The 24,851-nt window shown below is 41.9% G+C and overlaps 1 pseudogene; it reads left to right on the top strand.

The window, feature by feature from the left end:
- Positions 1-469: 469 nt before the first annotated feature.
- On the top strand, positions 470-3,110 carry LOC124987323 (T-cell surface glycoprotein CD1a-like; annotated as a pseudogene).
- Positions 3,111-24,851: the final 21,741 nt, after the last annotated feature.

The raw sequence follows: 24,851 nt of genomic DNA, 5'->3' as shown, positions 1-24,851 counted from the left end.
GTAAATAAAGTAATCAGTGATGGTAGAGATATGAATGTGGTGGAGTGGGGGGTGGGGTAGGGAACATATGGGGGAATAATTCAAAATGTTGAGAGGACAAAATAACAGAATATTCTTAAGATCCTGGGTTCAATACAGCATTGAAAAATATATCCCTAGTGGTCAGGTGACTGTTCAGTGTCACCTAAAACTTGTCCCATAGCACTTGAAATAGGGAAGATGAACAGGATAGAAGTTTGTGACAATGAGAGATGATGGAAGACTGAGCAGAGTCAGAACAGCAGGGGAAATGGGAGACTGAGTGGGTGGTCAGGGTTCTGGGAGGGGGCAGGTTTTCCTTGTTTAGGCAGCATAGTTTTGTCGTTGGTTGAATAAGGAAGTCAGAAGAGAGGTCTGTGGGGTAGGTTTGTTTTGAACAGAAATCAAAGACCAAATTCTCTGAGAGAAAGAAATACCATCTGCGAGTACCATGCTGTGTCTGCTGCTTCCCTTGGCAGCTGCTCTCTTCCCAGGCAGTGACAGTGAAGTTGGTGAGAACTGGGGCATCTGACCCGTTGTGTGCAAGTGTGTGTGTGTGTGTGTGTGTGTGTGTGTGTGTGTGTGTAGATGGCAGTTCCCCCTGCATGTACCTGTAGAGAAAGAGTGCCTGCCACGCTGGCCCCATTCTAAGTGTCCTACTGAAGCTCCCTGTGCCCTTATGGAGGTTGCTGATAGAGCTTGGGACCCTGGGGCAAGCAAATGTCAGCTAAGTTGACTGTGGCTCTCCATTTTCCCAGATTCTGAGTCTTCCCACTCTGGCACCTTTTCCTCAAGTCTCTCCCTCCCGATGTTCCATTTCTCCCCATTCCATCTATCCTTTTGCCACAGGGTTTGGAGAGCCTGTCTCCTACCATCTTATCCAGACCTCATCCTTTCACAATCATTCCTGGGTACATCTGTGCTCAGGCTGGTTGGGTGAGCTGCAGACTCACCGCTGGAACAGCAGCTCTGGTACCTTCACTTTCCTGTATCCCTGGTCCAGGGGCAACTTCAGTAACAAGGAATAGATGGATCTGGAAAGGGTTTTAGGAACAAATTTCCATGAGGTTCAGGAATTTTACACTTGTCACTTGATGTCTGAAGGTAAGTTCAGTCCCTTTCTAGGGAGAAGAAAGGGAGGACAACTGGGGTGTCTTGGTGAACTTTTTGTTCCTCTAGGAAAGAGCCTACTCTGTGTTCTGAATCTCACTCCACTCTCTTCAGCACAAGACTGCAATCACACTCTGAACATGGACTATAAACTAGGACCCAATTCTTTAAACCTTAAGTTTTTGCCACTTATGAACTGCTCTCATTGACTGCAGGGCTGTGTTTTATTCTCTCTCCTCAGAGGCATCCTGTGGCACCCCTTTTCCCGCACCTTCAATCAGCTTCCTCACTCTGATTGAGTCCTCAAAGTGTGATTTTTCTCTGCCATTTAATTTCTTCGGTCATCCCCTTCTAAACCATCATAGTAACATGAATATATTCACCCTGGTTTGTTACAGTCCAGCTCCCTCAGTAAGTCCTTTCTCCTTCACACCATCACTATTACCTTTGAACAGTTCCCCCCCTTCTCATATTATCATCGTTTCCTCCACCTCCATCTTCTACCAATTTCCCTTTCTGTGAACCTCTGATCAAACCACACTTGGGTCCTTTCCCCTAAACTCCCAAACTCCCTTCTGCTTCTATTGTCTTTTGCTTCCTCTCATTCCATTTCCTTCTTTTCTTCCCTTTCCCTATTAAATCATTCCTCCTCTTCCCCAGATCCTTTTGATCTACAGATTATAATAGGCTGTGAACTGCACTCTGGGAAGAACTTTGTAAGCTTCCTGCAGGGAGCTATCCAAGGCTATGATTTCATGAGCTTCCAGAAGGAAACATGGTTACCGTCTCCAAAGGGTGGAAGAAAGGCTCAGAAAGCCTGCAAACAACTTAATCTGAGACAAGGCAACACACAGAGGGTACATAGGCTCCTCAGTGACACATGCCCATGTTTCACCTTGGGTCTTCTTGATGCAGGGAAGGCTCACCTCCAGCGACAAGGTCAGTTTTATAGCCCATCTCAAAGAACTTTTCTATTTTAATGTCAAATTCAGGATAAAAAAGAGAAGATAATGAGTGACATTTCTAGAAATGGGAATGATGTAGCTGTGTAGGTCTTTTGTGGAGTTCTGAACCTCTTAGTCTGTGTTAGAGTCTGTGTCTGGATGTGTCCCCTCTCACTTGCAGTGAAACCTGAGACCTGGCTGTCTAGTGGTCCCAGCCCTGAACCTGGCCATCTATTACTGGTGTGCCATGTCTCTGGATTCTACCCAAAGCCTGTGTGGGTGATGTGGATGCGAGGTGAACAGGAGCAGCTGGGCACTCAGAGAGGTGACATCCTGCCCAACGCTGATGGGACATGGTATCTCAGAGCAACCCTGGATGTGGCAGCTGGGGAGGCAGCTGGCCTGGCCTGCAGGGTGAAGCACAGCAGCCTAGGAAGCCAGGACCTCGTCCTCTACTGGGGTGGTAAGAGCTGGGACCCAGGCTGGAGATGGGGGGAGGTGGTCCTCTAGCAGAGCATGAGATCAGCTAAAAAAATGGGATTTTAGGAATTCCAGACCTAAAAATGAAGACAAATATTTTAATCCAAGGAATGGAAGAATTTAAAATGAGGACTCTGGAGATGCAGAAAGATGTAGGATAGATGAAGAATTCATCTCTGAAAAGTGATGAGAAAAAAATAGGAAGAAAGATTGGTGAGGTGGAAACTAAAAGAAAATAGCACAAGTCAACACAGCAAATGGAGAGAACATGGGGTAAAATGGGGAATGGGCTTGAAACAACATCCTTGGTGTCCACTTGAATCTGCAGCACCTCACAGTTCCCTGGGCTTGATCCTCTTGGCTGTGATAGTGGCACTGTTCCTTCTGATAGCACTTGGAGTTTGGTTTATGAAACGCTGGTGAGTTCTTTCTATACACCTCTCCTGTTTGTCTTTCCTCCCCAATGGCCTTCCCTTCTTTTTTGTCTTTGTCCTCACTTTTCCTTCTCCTCCCAGCCCCATTCCCACTTCCTCCTCAGATTTCACCTCCACCTTATGAAGGTCTGTTACTTCTCTGTTCTCATTTGCTTCACTTAGGACACACTGTGAAGCTCCCTGCCGTGCTCTCCCTTTGAAATGAGGACCCAGCCACCCAGGTGCCCTGTATACCCTGAACACCATGTGGTGATGGTACTTCAACTCCTCTATTTTTTTGGGGGGGTATCTGAGGTTTGAACTCGGGGACACTCAACCACTAAGCCATGTCCCCAGCTTTTTTTGTATTTTATTACAGACAGGGTCTTGCTGAGTTGCTTAGAGCCTCTTAAGTTGCTGAGGCTTCCTTTGAGCTTGTCATCCTCTTGCCTCAGCCTCCTGAGCTGCTGGGATTACAGGCATGCACCACCAAGCCCTCTCAACTCTCCCTTGAAACCTTTGTAATTTATTTTTGCTTCATGCAGAGTTACCAATATACACTCAGTGTAATCTAGCAGGATTTGTTTTCTGACCTGGCTTCTGGGACTTAACTCTGAATGGAATAGGACCCTAGCAAGCGCCCCCTGGTTAGATAATGGATCATCAGATGCATTTCAGATTCACATTCTCCAGAGGTCCTTCCTGATTCAAGTGGGAAGCAATCTCTCCTCCATCTGTGCTTCCCACGTTTCAACTGTACCCCTTGCACCCTAGCCTCTGTGGCAATTGTGTAGCTTCATTTCTTCTTTTATGTTTTTAGAAATCTGAGAGCAAAGCACATGTTTGTGAGTATCTGTATCCCTGGTGAAATGTCTGGCCTTAATGTAACATGTTCTCAATAAAAACTTGTGTTGAATTTATGTAAGGTTTGCAGTTTTTTTTTAAAATTAATTTTCTACCTATCTGACAGCTGTGTTGTAGTTGAGACATTTGATGTTCTTCTTGATAAAAATCTTGCTTGGCCATGAGATTTCATGCCTTCCTAGGTCTACAGTTTTCTCTATGAGCCTTTGAGAAGAAACAGTTTTGCCTCTTACCAATATCTGTTATTCAATTAGGGAACTATTAGAGTGAAACTACTGTTCCAAGTGTCCTAAACTAAAAGATCAGGGAAGGACGAAGGTCCTCGATATTCAGTGTGTTTTATGAATGTAGACTATGTGCACTGATTTTAGACTTACCGAATCATAATTTTCATTTTAACAGAATCATCAGAATATTCACAGGTACATTGAAGGTTGAGAGGCACCTCATGGGCATGATACCAGAAATATGGCACAAGTGCATCATTGAAGAGGGAATCAAGAGCAGCCCAGCTGCTCTTGAGCCGGGCTTGGTGGTGCAGTCCTATAACCCCAGCCACTTGGGAGGCTGAGGCAGGAGGATTGCAAGTTAAGGCTAGCCTCAGCAACTTAGCAAGATCCTGCCTCAAGAAATATAAAGAACTGGAGATATAGCTCAGTGGTAGAGTGCCCCTGAGCACCGTTCCCAGTACAAAAAACAAGAAGGTGCTGCTCTTCTCGACTGAAGTAGGGTCCAGGTGAGCAATGTACATTCTTAGCAGTTGCTGCTGCAAACACTGCGTTAGTGAAAACTGACCCATGCTTCTAGGGTAGAGGGTTAGGTTCCTTTGAGTTTCTGTTTACAGTAATTTTGTTAACTGATGAATACATAACCTTCTTTTTGTGTATTTTGTTTAAAAATCTTTTTTTTTTTTTTTGAATGGAGGATGGAATCCTGGGCATTCAACCACTGAGCTTCATCCCCAGACCTCTTTTGTATTTTATTTAGATACAGGGTCTTGACGAGTTGCTTAGGGCCTCACTAAATTGCTGAGGCTGGTTTTGAACTTACAATCCTCCTATCTCAGCCTCTGGAGCTTCTGGGATTACAGGCATGTGCCACCAGGCCCAGCTTGTTTAAAATCTTATTTAATATATGTGTACAAGTAATTTATTGTCCACAGTATTTCTTTAAACAAAAACATTATCTGAGAAATATTAGACAATTCCCTGACTCTGCTTAATGTGATCATAGATTTCCTTGGTTTTTAACCTTCCTACAAGGCTGTCTACCACATGTGAAAAAAATTTGTTGTCATCTTAAGTAGCCTATAATCCCAGGGGCTCTGGAGGCTAAAGCAGGAGGAGCACAAGTTCAAAGTCAGCCTCAGCAAAATCTAGGTGCTAAGGAACTCAGTGAGACCCTATCTCTAAATAAAATACAAAATAGGGCTGGGGATGTGACTCAGTGGTAGTGGCCCTGAATTCAATCCTGGTACACTGTCCCCACCCCTAAGGAAAAGGACCCACAAATTTAGTGGTTTGTCATAGCTTTATGATAGCATTATAGTGTTACTTTGCAAAGTAGCTTCATTTACCAATCACCAAATTTCATCTTTCCTTTTCCAGTGTATTGATTGTTTATTCATTAACATTGACCTCTCAGGCAACAGCACTATAACTGTAACAAAGCTTATCTAAAACACATACGTCCTCTGTAATACACCTTACAGCCCTGTAGCTTCCAGTCCACTGTTCTACATTTTCATGGCAGCAAGATGGTTCCTCTTCATTGATTTCATTCAGCTGTGATGATCAGCCCAAGGGAATCAAGAGGTTCCATCCTTGACAATGTGATAAGCTAAAGATTGAGCAGGTTATCTATAAATCAAGACAAAAATCATAGGGATCCATTTAAGAGATGAGTCAGGGTATGCACCTGTCCTAATGTGGCTGGCTCAGTTTATATGCGGCCTGATTTTCACATTTGATGGTAAGGAAAAGAGATTCTCTCTCTTGTTTTGTATGTTATCATCTTGGGTATAAATCACTCAAATTACTTTTTAAGCACCAGAGACACACGTCTATGGATGAAATCATACAGACAAGAAGTTGGAGGTAACAAACTCACAGAAGAATCCAGATTAACCCTAACCAAAGCCTGAATGTCTCCTGGATTTCTCAGTCCTGTTGGTCAATATGCTTCTTTGAGTTTTTCAGGTCACCTTGTTAGAGAGTGAATGCATCCAGCTCAATGCACGGAAATGACAGGGGACTCAGCTGATCTCTACATTTAGTTGTAACATTCTTTTACTTTCTTCTTCCTCCTCTTTTCTTCCTAAATTGGCTATTTATTATAACTTCACTCAGCTGTGATCATCAACCCTAGGCAATCATGAGATCCCATCCTTGACAATGTGATAGGCTAAAGAATGAACTGGTAACCTGTAATTCAAGACAGACATCATAGAGATCCATTTATATTTGCTTGAAGAGATGAGTCAGATTATGTACCTGTCCTAATGTGGCTGGCTCAGTTTATATGCAGCCTGAATTTCATGTTTACTGATAGGGGAAAGAGATGCTCTCTCTTGTTCTGTATGTTATCTTGCTGGGTTATCTTTTTATCTTGTATGCTATCTTGTTATAAATTGCTCAAGTTACTTTTTCAGCACCAGAGAAACAAGTCTATGGATGAAATCATACAGACCAGAAGTTAGAGGTAACAAACTCACTGCAGAGTCCATATTAAACCATAACCAAAGGCTGAATGACTCCTGGATTTCTCAGTCCTGTTGGTCAATATGCTTCCTTGAGTTTTTTCAGGTCACCAAGTTGGGCGTCCTCTTTTTGAAGCCTGCAAGCATCCTGCTTGACTTAAAACTGATCTTTTTAATTTAATTTTTCAAACAAGTCCCTATCTTGTTAAACTTTTATATTGTTTTGGTTTTAACTGTGTCATGTGGATTGGTCCCTCTCTGGAACTTTTCATCGATTTTTGTCAAACCACCAATGAGGAACCAAAAGTGGTGGTTATGCTCCTGGGTAATTGAGTGATTTTGAAAAGCTTCTTTCATTCTTTTCTTCAGTTAAAACAAGGCTCAATGTATTCTGTCAGTGCTTTGAGGGACGAAAAGATAGTTTTGCAGAAGTATTAAAAAGAGATTAAAATTTACAAAATAATGTATGTGAATAACTTATTTACAGGTGAAAACCCCAAAGATAAAGGCATATGAATGATACTCAAATACACTAGTAATAAGAGTAATAAAAATTAAAAGAATGTATCAGTTTACATTACCAACTTGGGATATTCAGAAAGCCAGAGAAACTCAGTGTTTGCAAGGATGGGCAATAGTTGGGAATCCTCATGCTCTGATGGTGGTGAAGTGGTTAGGGAGAACTTGTGGTCTAATCTAAGTATGCACATGTTGACCTTGAAATCCCACTTCTGAAATAATGTCTCTATAGTTCCACCAGGGAACATATACAACGATGCTTATCACAACAATTCAATGGTAATGAGGTGTTAGAAGCACACCTGATACGTTCACCTTGTAGGACCACATTAGTGAAATATGGTAGAAGCACACTACAGAATCCTATATAGAAGATAGACACAGGCTAGACAGAGCGATATGGGAAGGTCTTTAAGAGAATGCTGAATGAAGTGCATTATGCATGAAGCATAGTTTTCTACTTTTTGTTACAATTCAAGTTGTACACACAAAGCAACACATTTTAGGAGCACATAGATACAGAAGGATGATACATTAATATATTAGATTTGGGGGAAGGGAAAAAATTGGAATAGAGAAATCAATTGAATAGTTTGAACAGTTAAATAAAAGGAGGGGAGATAGGAAAAGACAAGACAGTGGAATGAATCTGACATAATTTTCCTATGTACACATACAATTACACCAGTGTGAATCTCACCATTGTGTATACCCACAAGAAAGGGGTCCTAATTTGTCGGGGTTTCCGGGACCCCCAGCCTTGAGCACGGTCAAGATGGCGCCTGGTACTGAGCCAAAAGCGGCCAGCTATACAGTAAACAACCAGCGAATTCCAATGATTGGCTAGTTAACGATGTGATTAGAGCATGCCCCCCTCGTGTACCTATCCTATGCTTGCAGCTGTCCGCATTTACCTCGTGTACTCTCCCCTGATTGGTTGAAGTGTATATAAGCCTGGTGGGTGGGAGAGTAGGGGGCGGAGGCTGAAGCTGAGCTGGAAGCTGGGAGTGCACGGAAGCTGGAAGTAAGGAAGAAGCTGAGAGAAGAAGTTGAGAGAAGAAGCTGAGAGAAGAAGCTGAGAGAAGAGAAGCTGGGAGTAAGAGAAGTGTAGGAGAGGGACTGTGCATAATAAACTTCCAAAGCTTCAGACGTTTGTCGTGTCTCTCTCTGCGGCCAGAGGGAACGCGATAACTGGTGCCGAAACCCGGGAAGATGAAGGCCTTATAAAGAAAACAAGGTAAGATATCTAAAAAAAAAAAAAATTTTTTATATACAAGTTAAACCGGTTATAAAAAAGTTAAAGGGTATCAGGATACGCCATTAGCGGTCCTGGGGACACGCGGAATGCGGTCCGGTTGAAAGGTATCGGGATACGCCATCAGCGGTCCTGACGCGTAGAACGCGGGTCAAAAGGTATTGGGATACGCCATCAGCGGTCCTGACGCGTAGAACGCGGGTCAAAAGGTATCGGGATACGCCATCAGCGGTCCTGACGCGTGGAACGCGGGTTAAAAGGTGTCGGGATACGCCATCAGCGGTCCTGACGCGTGGAACGCGGTCCAATTAAAGTGAAAGTAGAAACACGCTTGAAGCGGTCCAATTAGGGTGTAGGTAGTACGTGAAAAGCCGCTATAAAAATTCTAATGCACACTTGATAGTTTTCCTTTCAGTAATCTCGTTGCTCCTGGCAGCTAGGCCACTGTTTGTTATTGTAACTGCCATAACTAAAGCTATTCAAATTAGTAACAATGGGGTCTGAAACGTCTAAATTCAGAATGCAGCAACCCCTCAGGGAGCTATTAAAAAACCATGGGACGCCATTAAAGGAAAAAACAGCTAAAGTATTTCTTGATACTGTGGAAAGGATTTCCCCTTGGTTTTTGGATGAGGGCCTTTTGAATACCCTACAGTGGAAACAGCTAGGGAAGGACCTTCGTATAGCGGATAGGCAAAACCCTTTGCCAGTAGGCACTATGACTATTTGGTCTCTTATTAAATCCTGTCTGCAAGATAAAAACAAAAAACCTTCACTCACCGAGCCTTTAGCTGAGGGAAGACAGGTTTTGGAAGAAATAAAAGAGGAACGTTCATATCTTTCTCAAAATTCAGAAAAAGGAACTAATTCAGATGAGGAACTATCGGAAGGAGAATTATCAGGAGAGGAACTGGAAAAAAGAGTACAAAGATTAAGACTAGATAAAAAGCCCCCTCTAGTGCCCGTGTTGCCTAGTGCACCTCCCATAAATAGGGAACCCCCTCATGAAGCGTCCGGTTTCGGGTTACGCTCAGAATGGAATCATCTTGGATCTGTAGCATATCCTGTTTTTGAGGATGCTCAAAATCAAAGATTCCACCAACCCTTAGACTTTAAAATAGTGAAACAGTTAAAAGAAGCAGTTAGCACATATGGTCCTCAGTCAGCTTTTACTATAGCCTTAGTAGATACCTTGACATCATTAAACTTAGTGCCCCAGGACTGGACTAATCTTGCTAGGGCCGCTCTGTCTGGGGGACAGTACCTTATGTGGAAAACATCATGGCAAGAAATATCTACGGATACCGCCCGCCGAAATGCAGCAGCGGGGAATCCCCAAGTCGATAGGGACATGCTTATGGGCGTAGGACCTTATGAAACCCTTCAGGCACAGCTTAATTATCATCCAGCAGTCTATGCGCAAATTGCCATGGCTGCAACCAAGGCCTGGAAAACATTACAAGGAGCAGGAGATTTGCAGGGCCAGTTGTCAAAGGTGACTCAAGGGAATAGTGAGCCCTATGCGGATTTTGTCGATAGGCTAATTCAAACAGCATCACGCATCTTCGGAGATGCAGAGCAAGCCATGCCCCTAGTAAAACAATTGGCTTACGAACAAGCTAACAGGTGGTGTAGGGAGGCCATAAGACCATGGAGAAACAAAGACTTGTCCGCCTACTTAAAAGTGTGTAGAGATGTAAATGATACTTCGGCGCAGAGCAGTGCCTTTGTAGCAGCCATAGACAGACAAACCACCTTGTTGTCTGCCGCACTTGCACAAGCCCAGGGGAGGTTCCCTTCAAGAACTAATAAAGAGTCTTTAGGATCATGTTTTGTGTGCGGACAGAAGGGACATTTAAATGCCACTTGTCCAAACAAAAGGCCACCCTTTGCCCGGGGTGGGAACATCTATACAAAGAATAACCTGGGAACCGGACCTGGGCTATGTCCAAGATGCAGAAGAGGAAGTCATTGGAATAGTGCCTGTCAGCCTATTAGAGATAGGGAGGATAATTTCCTAGGGTTGAATCCTAAACTTCAAAAAAACGGGAGACAGGGCCCTCCCCGGGGCCCGCAACAAATATACGGGGTAATTCAACAAGTTCCCTGACGGTGGTATCCTCCCACAGAGAAGGGGAGCGCAGAGCCACCTCAGGAAGTGCCGGATTGGACATCTGTGCCACCTCCAGACTCATACTAACCCCAGATATGGGGGTGCAGATGATTGATACTGATTGGCATGAAAAAATCCCACAGAACAGTGTAGGACTATTACTAGGTAGAGGTTCCTCAACACTAAAAGGACTTATAGTACACCCAGGGGTTATTGATCCTGATTTCACTGGACAAATAAAAGCCTTGGTCTCTTCACCAAAAGGAATTACGGTCATCTCTCCAGGGGATCGCATTGCACAAATGCTTATATTGCCCAGTTGACATTCTTTGTGGCCCAGTAAAAATACAAATAAAAGACAAGGAGGTTTTGGATCAATAGGAACCACTTTAATAAACCTTACTATGGATATGGGACAGAGGTCCCTCCTAAAATTAAGAGTGGGAAATATGGAATTTACAGGTTTATTAGATACGGGAGCAGACAAAAGTATTATTAGCGCAATGGTCTGGCCAAAGCACTGGCCATTGATCACAGCAGCTCAGAGCTTGAGAGGCTTAGGAGTAGCAGAAAGCCCCAATCAAAGTGCTTCCTCATTATCGTGGAAAGATACAGAGGGACACACAGGAATATTTCAGCCATATGTCTGTAATGTTCCTATTAGCCTATGGGGACGAGACGTCCTGCAGCAAATGGATATGAAACTCACCACTGATCAGACTTACCAAGGGACTCCTGTAAGAAATATGTTACACAATATGAACTATGATGATAAAAAAGGATTAGGAAGACATAGTCAAGGATCTACCCAACCACTGCCTTTACTTCCACCAAAAAATGATTCTCATGGATTGGGTTTTTCTTAGGGGCCACTGATAAACCATCAATCCCTATAATATGGAAAGATGATAAGCCTCCCTGGATTCCACAGTGGCCCCTAACAAAAGAGAAGCTAGAGGCAGCTCATAAGTTAGTACAAGAGCAGGTACAAGCAGGTCATTTACAACATTCTACTTCTCCTTGGAATACTCCAATATTCTTAACAAAGAAAAAATCAGGAAAATGGAGGTTATTACATGATTCAAGAGCCATAAATGAACAAATGTACCCTATGGGACCCATCCAATGTGGACTCCCTCTTGTCACTGCGCTACCAAAAAATTGGCCTACTATTATTCTGGATTTAAAAGATTGCTTTTTCTCTATACCCTTACACAAAAATGATTGTTGGAGATTTGCCTTTACTTTGCCCTCTCTTAATCACACTCAGCTTGACCAGAGATTCGAATGGACCGTGTTGCCTCAAGGTATGGCTAACAGTCCTACTATATGTCAAATATACGTAGATAAAGCATTAACAACTACTAGACAAAAGTTTAAGAGATTGTTGATTTACCATTATATGGATGACATACTTATTTGCCATCCAGAAAAAGAAGTTTTGTTAGAAGCATTACAATTTATAATTCAAGCATTAGAAAAGAGAGGACTAACGATAGCCCCTGAAAAATTACAATTAGAGGAGATCCAAGAATATCTGGGTACAAGGCTCACTGCTACTACAGTCAGACCAACAAGGTTGACCATCAGGACAGATCAATTGAATACCTTGAACGATTTTCAGAAACTCTTAGGTGACATTAACTGGATCAGATCCTATTTAAAATTATCCACAGGGGAATTAAAACCTTTATTCGATATATTAAAAGGTAATCCTGACTTGAATTCCCCTAGGAAACTTACTCCCGAAGCACGGATATCCTTACAGCTAGTAGAGAATAGACTTCAGCAGTGTTACGTTGATCGTTGTGATCCTACTCAACCATTAAGTTTAATCATAATCTCAGAGAAGCATACCCCTTTTGGCATAGTTTGGCAAGGAGGACCTCTGCAAAGTATAAATCTCCCTAGCTCTCCAGCTAAAACATTGCAATCATATCCCCAAGCTATTGCTCAGGTAATATTCAAGGGAATAGAATCTTGCATTACTGTTTTTGGAATCCATCCGTCTATTATTATAACTCCTTATTCCACTCAGCAAATTAAATGGCTAATTAATAATGATGATGATTGGTCAGTATTATATTGTTCCACTTCAGCTCAGCTCGATAACCATTATCCCCAACATCCCTGGATTCAATTCTGTAAAAATACTCCCATAGTTTTTCCAAAAGTGACTAGTGTCCAGCCTCTTAAAGACTGTGTAACCATTTTTACTGATGGCTCCAAAAATGGAGTAGGTGCAGTACTTATCAGTAAACAACTTCACACCATAATAGTTCCACCCAACTCCGCACAGGTTACTGAACTTGCAGCTGTAATATTAGCCTTTAAATTAGCAAATAATCAGCCATTCAATCTTCTATCCGATAGCTTATATATCGTTAACGCTTTACAGGTTCTTGAAACGGTACCCCATATTTCTTCCATGTCCACGGTAGCTTCTTATTTTACTACGCTACAAAACCTTATCCTACAGCGTAAACATCTATTCTATGTAGGACATATTAGAGCTCATTCTAATTTACCAGGACCTTTGGCCAATGCTAATGACTTGGTAGATATGGCCACCAAATCAATTTTTGTTTTTTCCATAGAGGAACAAGCAAAACTCTTTCATGAAAAATTTCATGTAAATTCCACTACTTTGAGCAGAAAATTTCCTATATCTAAATGTATGGCTCGACAAATAGTAAAAAATTGTCAACATTGTGCTCCTTTAATCCCAGTACAATCCTTTGGAGTTAACCCCAGGGGACTGCTGCCTGGTCATATTTGGCAGATGGATGTAAACCATATTTCTGAATTTGGTACTGTTAAGTATGTACATGTGTCAGTAGACACTGCTTCAGGGGTCATTATGGCTTCCGCTCATTCTGGAGAAAAGGTAAAAGATGTCATTCAACACTGCCTACAAGCATTTGCTGACTGGGGCATACCTAAAGTTATTAAAACAGATAATGGTCCTGCTTATACTTCCAAAAGCTTCCGGTTGTTTTTACAAACATTTAACATCCAATCAGTCACTGGCATCCCCTATAATCCTCAGGGACAGGGCATTGTGGAAAGAGCACATCTTACTTTAAAAAATTGTCTAAATAAACAAAAAGGGGGAATAGGAGCTTCCTACAAGTCTCCTAAAGATAAACTTAATTTAGTTCTTTTCATTCTAAATTTCTTAACTCTGGATAGGGACGGCCATTCTGCAGCTGATCGACATTATAATCCCCATGATACTCCTCAAGTATGGGCAAAATGGAAAGATATCCTGACAGGTTGTTGGAAAGGACCAGATCCAGTCCTTCGTTGGGTCCGAGGGTCTGTTTGTATTTTCCCACAGGATCAACAGACTCCAGTCTGGATTCCAGAAAGGCTAACTGCTTGTGTATTTCCTCCCTTTTATGTTTCTACCAACTAACATTTCTAATAACACCTCTTAACTGTTCGCTAACCGTGTGCTATCTCTCACAATGCTGGAATGGTTCTTTTGCCACCCGTGCAATTTGATGCACATTTCTATCTTCCTACCAGTCCTAGTTTCTGTTGCAGATATGGAATTGCCAGTGCTATTATCAAGAAACAGGAGAGGCCTTGACATTGCAACAGCCGTGATCAATGCCATCACAGTCCTTGCAGTAGCAGCATTGACACAACCATAACAACGATCATTTGGCCGAAAATGCAGCTGCAGCCTTACAGACCATGGAGACTTTATCAGAGAGTGGACTCACTATAAGAACAAGTGGATGCCTTGCAGGAACTTTTGGGACTGGGATGCGTTTATTCCCTGAAAGCTGTTTGTGTTGCCCGTATTGTAACACTACTGGGATGTATATTGTTTCTGTATTTAATATGGCTATATGGTTTTTCTTCTGTTTATAGATTTGTCAAACAGCGGGCAGGCTTAGGAGCTATGGTGGTACTCCTCTGCCTTGGCCTCCTTCTCTTCATTCATTTTGGCATGCATCTACAAGCTAGCCAATAGAGAGATCAAATTATCTTTCATCAGGCCATGACCGCCCTAAAGGCCGACAGCCCCCCATTAGTATGGCTCTTGATGCTGGACCGGTAGTCAAAGATGGGTAATGAAGGAGGTGGCTGTGTACCAACCTAAGACAGGAGCTGCAGCATGCTCTGCAGGCTCTGATGACGGGTAAGGACATATGCTGACCACTCAGCCTAAGACAGACACGGTCCCGAGCCTTAGTTTAATAGTAAAGAAGAGGGATATGTCGGGGTTTCCGGGACCTCCAGCCTTGAGCACGGTCAAGATGGCGCCTGGCACTGAGCCAAAAGCGGCCAGCTATACAGTAAACAACCAGCAAATTCCAATGATTGGCTAGTTAACGATGTGTTTAGAGCATGCCCCCCTCGTGTACCTATCCTATGCTTGCAGCTGTCCGCATTTACCTCGTGTACTCTCCCCTGATTGGTTGAAGTGTATATAAGCCTGGTGGGTGGGAGAGTAGGGGGCGGAGGCTGAAGCTGAGCTGGAAGCTGGGAGTGCACAGAAGCTGGAAGTAAGGAAGAAGCTGAGAGAAGAAGCTGAGAGAAGAGAAGCTGGGAGTAAGAGAAGTGTAGGAGAGGGACTGTGCATAATAAACTTCCAAAGCTTCAGACGTTTGTCGTGTCTCTCTCTGCAGCCAGAGGGAACGCGATACTAATTAAAATAAGTTATAGTCCATGCTTATATAATTACATCAGAATGGATTCTATTGTTATGTATAACTAAAAAGAACCAATAAAAATGTGAAAAAAGAATGATTAGATTGAATGGGATTCATGAGCCATAAATACAGGAAAATAATTAACTCAAAAATCAGTAGTTAAGATTCCAAAGACACAGCACAATGCACAAAAAAGTTGGAAAATAATTATCCTCTGTAGAATAGAGACTGAACTGGAACAACAACTTGTGTCATGGGTACTTTCTCAGGGAAAAATCATAAATGTATAATGTATAAAATAATTAGGTCTCTATGTGTATTATAAATATATCTGCAACATCAAAGCTCTCTGGTTGACAATGTTAGGGTTTTTATAAACATTATGAAAGACCATAAAGTAGGATAATTTTCTATATTTTGCCAATTATGGCAGTAGTAATTTAGAAGTAACAAAGTTTTATCATCCTTATAACTTAAAGATTTGAAGGTTTAAGCTCTCAGTTTATAATTATCAATCAGTTTACAAATCCATTTTCTATAACTTATTGTTCCAAAATGATTTAAATTACTTATAAAATATGTACCTAATATTGAAAAATATTTTTAAAATTTTATTTGTTCTAATTATATGTCAGTAGAATGAATTTATACATTTTGATATATCATATATAAATAGAGTATAATCTCTCATTTTTCTGATTATATGCATTGCAGGATTACATCAATCATGCAGTCTTACATGTACATGGGGTAATAAGGTCTGTTTCACTCTACTATCATTTCTTCCTCCATACCCCTTCTCCTCCCTTCACTCCCCTCTACCTAATATAAAGTAACTCTATTCTTCCTTACCCCCCCCCCCCATTGTGAATTAACTTCTGCATATCAGAGAAAACATTTGGCCTTTGGTTTTTTGGGTTTGGCTTATTTCACTTAGCATGATATTCTCCATTTACCGGTAAATACCAGAATTTCATTTTTCTTTAAAACTGAGTATTATTCCATCATATTGATATACCACATTTTCTTTATCCATTCCTCTGTTGAAGGGCTTCAAGGTTGGTTCCATACTTTAGCTATTAGTGAATTGAGCTGCGATAAACATTGATGTGTCTGTGTCACTGTAGTATGTTGACTTTAAGTCCTTTGGGTATAAACCAAGGAGTGCGATAACTGGGTCAAATGGTGGTTCAAGTTTTCTGAGGAATCTCCATACTGCTTTCCTTAATGGTTGTACCAATCTGCAGTCCCACCAGCAGCATATGAGTGTACCTTTTGCCCCACATCCTTGCTAACATTTATGGTTGCTTGTATTCTTGATTATTGCCATTCTTATTGAAGTGAGATGAAATGTTAAGAGTAGTTTTGATTTGCATTTCTCTAATTGCTAGAGATGCTGAACATTTTTTCATATATTTATTGATTGATTGTATATCTTTTTCTGTGAAGTACCTGTTCAGTTCCTTAGTTCATTTATTGATTGGATTTTTTTTTTTTGGTGTTAAGTTTTTTGAATTCTTTATATATCCTAGAAATTAATGCTTCATCTGAGGTGCATGTGGTAAAGATTTTTCTCCCAATCTGTAGACTTTCTCTTCATATTATTGATTGTTTACACACTTAACATTAGAATATATGAATAATATAAGAATAGAGCCTAGGGGAATATACTACCAATAAAACAAAGAGAAAAATTAAAAACAGGCCAATGGTTCTTTGTGGGTTGCAAATTATTAGTATACCAGAAGACCATTAAGTCAGGCTCATTCACGTATTCAAAGTCTAGAAGAAGCAGATAATGAGTTATTCAGGAAAAATGTCCTAGTTCCTGAGGCCACATGGAAATTTCTCCTATCATTTCTTGTAGAGGAGAAGCTATTTGGCACAGTTAACAACATTCTTAGGAAAGTTGTTTCAGTAAATTTTATGAGATTCATAGTCTTGTGTGTTATTATATCAGCCTGCAGTAATAATTTGAAAAAAGTAATTTTATACAACACAACCAGACCTGGCCCAGGGGTGCAATATCCGGTTTTCTGAAAAACTTAAGGGTAAGTCTTTTGTCATCTAATAGAATATGTAAACTCCAAGTCTCCTGTAAAACTAATTTAAATTATTTTTGTGCAACAGAAACTTTATGTGTTTAAACCTATTCATCTTGATGTACATGTGTGCATTTAACATGTACGTATTTTAGACAAAAATATTTGAAACAGGTGTGAACTCCAATATGGGCATAACCTATCCTAAAAACAGAAACAAGACAAAACAAAAAACCACAGGCAGGTCTTTGAGCTATGTCCAGATGGCCCATTCAGGTGAAACTGGTCACCAACAGTACACCTGTGTACCTACATACATAGTAGGAGCAGGAGAAATGGACTTGTATGGCAGAGCCCACTGGTTGTTTCCCAGAATACATTTACCACTTCCTCTAGAAAAAATCCTCCACTCCCTTCCTAAATATTATCTGGGATGAGTAGAGCTACTTTTCAGTTTGTTTAATCATATAGAGGAAATCTTTCAACTTGTTATGGTCACATGACTTTTGTCTGACCTGTGTACAACTCCTGCAAAGTGCATCTGAAGACAAGGGAGGCAGGTGTGTTCAACACCTCTCCTTATTGCAGACTGAAAGGCATTTTGATGGCAGGAACTCTGGAATCTTTCTCCAAGCATGAGATGACTCTAGGAATGGGGATCAATAATGGTAAAGACAAAACAAAATGAAGCAAAATTGAAAAGTTAAAGCTTCCCCCAATGAGAGAGGAAACTGGAAAACAAATTCCTTAGATAGGGAATGCTCTACACCCCTTTTTTTTTTTAAAACTCATTTCTAGTTTTTTAACTGGGGAGAGAATCATATCTTAACTACATCCTTTAGAAGAATATGGTTAATTTGAGTGGTCTGTTATGTGCAGTGAAACTTAATGCTGAAAAATCCAGAAACTTATGTGAACACTGAGAAAGGTTGACAGCTCTGGTTTTATGAAATGTAAATCAGCCCTTCATTTTTCTCGTTCTAGTGACCTACATGACCTACTTAATTTCTGCTATTGTAAAAGCATATTTTTGACCATTACATTCAAATTTTTAATATAGAAGTTCACCTTTTATATCTTTATTTTCTAGGGTAGGGTAGAAATATGCAGCCACTCATTCCAAAATTTACGCAGAAAGAAACGTGAGAAATTCAGAGTGAAGTTCTGGGAAAAGGATAGAATGAAATATTTTCGAACTCATTTAACTGAATGAAATCCAAAGTAGAGAAAGTAACTCCATTTACTTTGCATCTAGGAAAGAGCTGTGATCTAAAACAAAAACCAAGGAAAATTTAAATGTTACAATAAGACATGGAATAAATTTTTGCATGATTTGTCTATATTTTTGAGTTTGACAAAAGGACAATTTCTTTGGTTTAAAAGAATGTGTTTCAACCATGGCTATAGGGGCCTTCATTAGAAGATGACTGTGGAGAAGAAAGTGATGTATAAAAATTTGTTGGAAATTCCAATTTACATGGCCATTGGCTTTGGAAATTAGGTGAGACCACGTGAGTAATTGACCTTGTTGGCATGTAGTGGCCTTGAAACAGGTCCACTTCATGCTTTGGGTATAAACCTTGCTGCTCAACAATGGGCAGTTTACATTAAAACTGACCTTTTTTTCTTTCCTCATTTCTCTCCCCCTTCCCAACCAAGGGGCAAGCATTCTTCCTGTCCCTAACCAAGTAATCTGCCCTTCCACTTACTGTCCACAAGAATAAGGACACTCTGGACATGGAAAGTGGAACAATAGCTTTTTCAAAGATATAAGTTAAATATTAATTAGATTCATTGATAATAATAGTCAGAAAACAGCTCCTGTTCCCCCTTTTCAGAACTCTGCTCACCCTGGCATTTAGATTGGCAGCCTTTGTGATGCGATTCCATTGCCTTTCTCCTTTGTTGGCAAAGCAATAAAACTTTTTTCTTTTTCCACAAACTTTTCTCTGTCTTCATTATAGGATCAGTATCAGGGACAAGAACTGAGTTTTTGTTTTATATTTGACACCCCAGACAGTATCTGACAGAGGCCCCACTCTGGACTTCTTGGGTGAGTCTGGCTTTTTGAGTGTGAGCTTCAGGTTGACCTGTAGGAGCTGTTCCCATAAGTTAGGTGGAGAGACTGAGGGACTTTCCAAGAAGCTGTCAAGATTCCCTTTGTTTTGGGGATTTCCTTCTTCTCCCTGAATGGATACAGTTCACTTCTCCATTTGGTCTGTTTGAGGAAAAGGAAACGGAATGTAGTAAAGTTGCAGCACCTTAACCATCTAGTAAGTCCCCCTGGTGTGTATGCTGAGACCCTTGATTCCACACATCTGGTATTTCTTTTTGGGAACATCTAGATCCCCTTCATGGGAACATTGGTCCTCCTTTGTAGGGATGTCTGTGACACTGATGATATAGGAAACATAATTAATGGGAATAGGAAACCAGGGGAATTTCCCCCCCATCTTCTCTGTTCATCTTAAAGATTTCTGAACTATCAGTTTTGGTATGGAGATTCTTTTTGTGTTTTCTTTGTGTTTTTGTTTACCAGTTACTGGCACTTTAAGACATGTGTAACACTGGTTCAGGTCAGTAGTAATCTCTTAGGAAAGTTTTTGGCTCATTGGGCCACATAAAGCTATAAGCCTGTGATTAAAGAGGAGGGGAAATCAAATTGTTACTGCTGTAGATCTTATGATAATATATAGAAAAGCCTAAAGAGTTCATCAAAAGGTTATTGGAACTGATAAATGAATTCATCAAAGTGGCAGGATACAAAGTCAACATGCAAAAATCACTAGCATTTTTACATATTAATGACAAACCTGCTGAGGAAGAAACCAGGAAAGCAATTCTACTCATAATAAGTACTAAAAAAATACTGAGGAATAAATTTAAACAAGAAGACAAAATACATTTATAGTCAGAATTACAAATAAGTGATAGAAGACATTAAAGAGGACACAAAAAATGGAAAGATCTCCCATGTTTGTGGACTAGAAAATATTTTTAAAATGTCTTTAGTATCCAAAGCATTCCCTATGACATTCTTCATAGTACTAGGAAAAACAGTCCTAAAATTTATATGAAAGTACAAAAGACTCCCCAAATAAAAAAGTTATCTTGAACTGAAAGAGCAAAACTTGAAGCATCACAAAACCTGATTTCAGGACATACTATGGAGACATAGTAACTAAAACAGCATGATGCTGGCATAAAAACTGATACTTAGTCCAACAGAATTAAATAAACATCTCAGAAATAAACCTATGCATCTACGCCTAATAGATTATCAACAAAGATTTGAGAAACATATTTTGGAGAAAGGGTAACGACTGTTGCTGGGGAAACTGAATATTTCAATTTTCAAAATAATTGAAACTTGAGACCCCAATTCTCACCCTGTACAAATATCAACTCTAAAAGCATCAGAACCTAAATGTAAGACTAAAACTCTTGAAGTAGTGGAAGGAAACAGGGTGGAAACACCTCAAGACATTGATATAGACAATGATTTTCTGGATAGGACCCCCAGAGCACAGGAAACAAAAGTAAAAATTGGTAAATGAGTTGCATTAAATTAAAACACTTCTGCACAGCAAAAGTGTAATATAAAGCTGATACCCCACCTCCCAACCGCCTGTCAATCTGCACTCTGCCCACCTCTTACATTACAGGAATTTCCGGCTTAAGCTGCCGCCATTTTCCTGCTTCCCATGTTACGTCCTAACATGCTAGCTAGCTATTGGTTCATGAGTCAGCTTGCAAAGTATTCTCCTCCGCTACTGGTTCCTTCCAGCCTGGGAGATTCCAATATCTGGGAGAAGCACACACGTCATCTTCCCTTTTTTCCTTTCTTTTCACCCTGGAGCGGACGTGTTAGTCGTCCGCATAATAAAGTCTCTTGCGTGAGGCCTGTGTCCATGGTGCATTTTTCTGGGAGCTATTGGCGAGTGGCAACTGAGACGGGCGAGCAGGCGGCAGTTCAGCGGGAGTGCGCAGCGGCGGCTAGAATCGCCATGGGTCCCAAGCTGAGCTGCATTTTTTTTTCCCTTACATCTGGTGCCGAAACCTGGGATGGGTCCTTCCGCTAACTAAGCAAGCATTCAATACTCCAGTGTCCCCGGACACAGGCTCACCTTCCATTTACCTGGACGCCCAGTTTTCTACATGCAACACCAGACTCCAAATTGGTGAGTTCCCTGTAGGCAGGTCCCCTAGACCACTTAAACACACCTCTGCTGACCTGAGAAGTGAATGTTGAGTATCCAGGGTTCTCGAGGCTGCTGAGGTGTGGGGGTACCCCCAACCACAACTTTCAAAGTTACGGTTGGTCCCTATAGTTGGTCTTATTTGCCGGTTGGAATCCTGATTTTATGGTGCTGAGATTCTCTCTCAGGGTTTGAGGCTCATTTTCTCGTCGTGCTCGAAATCCTGGCCAGGTCCTCAAACTCTCTCAGCTAATGCCCGATAGGCACTGGTACTGTGTGACGACCAGACCTGTGTACTACCTTCTCATTGCCTAACATGTGGTTGTGGGACGCCTTGATCACTAACTTAGGTGTTTCTCAGTCTTCGCCATGGGATCTAGGACTTCCACCCTGGCAAAATCGCCCCCGAGATATTTATTAAACAATCTCAAACACCTTCACCTGTTCCCTGAATTAGAGCCAAACTGTCCTTTAGATAGTAAATCAGAATGGTCTATTTATGACACCCTAAATTCTAGCTTTATACTAGGTATAATTATATGCATAATTATACTAGGTATAATTAAGTACATATGTGGGCGACCTGGTGAATGGAAAGAGACCTTTCCCCTTGGTGTTTTTCCTTTCTTTTGTGCTAAACCTAATCTCTGCTCTCCTTAAAAACCTGAACACGTTCTCTTGGCTTCTCCTCCCCCTTTTAACCCTTCTTTCTCTTCTGAGTTTGATCCAGCTGATGAGTCATCTCCTTACAGGCCTCTTACTGCAGAAGCCCCTGTTCATTCCTCTCCTTTGCCTCATTCTGTTTCTCCTTCCACTCCTCCACTCAGCCCACCCAGTCCTCCCACCACGTGATCTTGTGCACATGTTCTAGCTCCTTTATGGGAGGTGGTTGGCGTGGAGGGAGTAATCAGAGTCTATGTTCCTTTTTCACTGTCTAATCTGTCCCAAATAGAGAAGCGGCTAGGCTCCTTCACCACCAACCCTGCAACCTTCATTAAGGAAATTTGGTACCTTACCCAGTCTTATAACCTTACCTGGTATGACATTTACATGATCATGTCCAACACCCTAACCCCTGAGGAGCGCAGGAGAGTTTGGGAACAATTATGCAGATAAGATTCATCAATCGACCCCAACCCACCCCATTGGGGCTGAAGCAGTACCAGATAGGGAGCCCCTATGGAACTATAATACCGAGGTTGGGTGTCTACAGCGGGATGCGTTTCAAACCTGCGTCCTTGCAGATCTACGAAAGGCTGCTATTAACCCATTAACTATGACAAATTCAGGAAGTAATACAGGACAGAACTGAAAACCCATCAGCATTTCTAAGCCGCCTTACAGAGGCCATGCTCAGGTACACTAACCAGGATCCTGAGACTTTGGAGGGACGGCAGCTACTTATGACTTATTAGTTTTCCCAAAGTTACCCTGACATAAAGGTTAAATTGAGGCAGTTGGATAGGGGGCCCCTTACCCCACAGCCACAGGTTCTAGCAGTGGCATTCAAGTTTTATAATGGAAGGGAAGGAAAAAAACAAAAATTAAAATACCAAATGCTGGCCAAAGCCTTTCAGTCAGCTAGATCTGCCCAACTGTCCACTGCTAGGGGCACCCAAGCTCCCAGAAGACCTCCAAGCTCATGCCTCAAGTGCGGGCAAGAGGGCCACTGGGCATGAGCCTGCCCCAACCCCCGGCAGCCCCCAAGTCCTTGTCCAAAATGCCACCAACTGGGACATTGGGCAATGGATTGCCCTGGTGCTCAGAGAAGTGCCAGGTCATCCTTGGTCCCTCCCTCTGGCGACTTGCTGGGATTGGCAATGGATGAATGAAGGGGCCCGGGACTTCTACACCCGACAACCATCACAACTCAGGAGCCCCGGGTGACCCTTACGGTGGCAGGCAGGCAGATACCTTTCTTTATAGACACTGGAGCCACCTTCTCAGTGCTGCAGGAGTTTTGGGGACCCACTTCCCCTGCCAAATCCTGTATTGTCAGGGTAGAGGGAAAACCATATAACCCCTTACAAACCCCCCCCCATTAAGCTGCCATATAGGACAAATTGACTTTACTCATTCCTTTTTAATAATTCCTTCATGTCCCATTCCCCTTCTGGGAAGGGACATCCTACCCAAATTGGGTGCCTCTATTTCCTTCTCACCCACCATGCGCCTCAGCCAAGACTCCTCTGCTATTCCTCTCCTTATGACTCTACAGGGATATACAGCTCAAACAGAGTCCTCATATTCCCTTCCTCCCTCCCTGGTTGACCCCAAGGTCTGGGACACTGATACACCCTCTGTAGCTAAATGCTCACCTGTACTCATTCATCTAAAGGACCCAACATCCTATCCACCCCAGGCCCAATATCCCCTTCCCCGAAGGAGCCTTATAGGACTTCAACCAATTATCCAGGATTTAAGGCAGAAAGGCTTCCTGCGCCCTGCCAACTCACCTTATAACACTCCCATCCTGGTTGTTAGGAAGCCTAATGCATCTTACCATCTAGTACAAGACCTCTGCATCATTAACTCAGCAGTGGTCCCCAATCTTTCCCATTGTGTCCAATCCTTACACCCTGCTTTCTTCTATCCCTTCTTCCACCACATACTTTTCAGTGCTAGATTTGAAGGATGCATTTTTCACTGTCCCTCTTCACCCTGATTCACAGGATCTCTTTGCTTTTACTTGGACTGACCCTTTCACTCGAGTTTCTTCTCAGCTAACCTGGACAGTTCTCCCACAGAGTTTCCGAGACAGCCCCCATCTCTTTGGCCAAACGCTATCTCAGGATCTTGCCTCTCTCACATTCGTTTCCTCCTTTCTCTTACAGTATGTTGATGATCTTCTTCTATGTAGTCCCTCTCTTGAGGACTCCCAAAGGGACACAATTAAGCTTTTAAACTTTCTGGCTGACAGGGGTTACAGGGTTTCTCCAGCAAAAGTGCAACTTTCTCAGCCTCAGGTTGTTTACTCTGTCAGCCTCTCACCTGGATTTAAGACCATCACTGTAGAGAGAAAAGCATTAATACAGGACATGCTCACTCCATCCACCAAAGAAGAAATCCTTTCCTTTTTGGGATTAACAGGATATTTACGATCCTGGATCCCCAATTTTTCCATCCTGGCAGCTCCCCTATATGAGGCTTCAAAGGGTACTCACACTGAACCTCTCCTCAACACAGTGAAAGCCCTTTTCCAGACCTTAAGGAAAGCCCTTCTTCAGTCCCAGCCCTACACCTCCCTGACTTAACCAAACTATTTTACCTGTTTGTCTCTGAGAAAAGTGGGTTCACCCTGGGGGTCTTAGGACACATGTTTGGTCCCACTTTTGGACCAATAGCATACCTGTCAAAGAGGTTAGACCCCACTATAAGGTGCTGGGCACCATATCTTAGAGTATTAGCTGCAGCATTTGTTCAGGAATCAAAGAAGCTTTCCTTTGGGGCTCCCACTGAAGCGCTCTCACCTCATCATCTGTCTAAGCTTCTTACTTATAAAGGTCTGCAAACGCTACCACCCTGTTGG

This window comes from Sciurus carolinensis, chromosome 1, assembly GCF_902686445.1.
Source record: "Sciurus carolinensis chromosome 1, mSciCar1.2, whole genome shotgun sequence".
NCBI lineage: Eukaryota > Metazoa > Chordata > Mammalia > Rodentia > Sciuridae > Sciurus > Sciurus carolinensis.
Note: the sequence above shows the minus strand (reverse complement) of the source record. Positions and strands in the feature narration are given on the sequence as shown.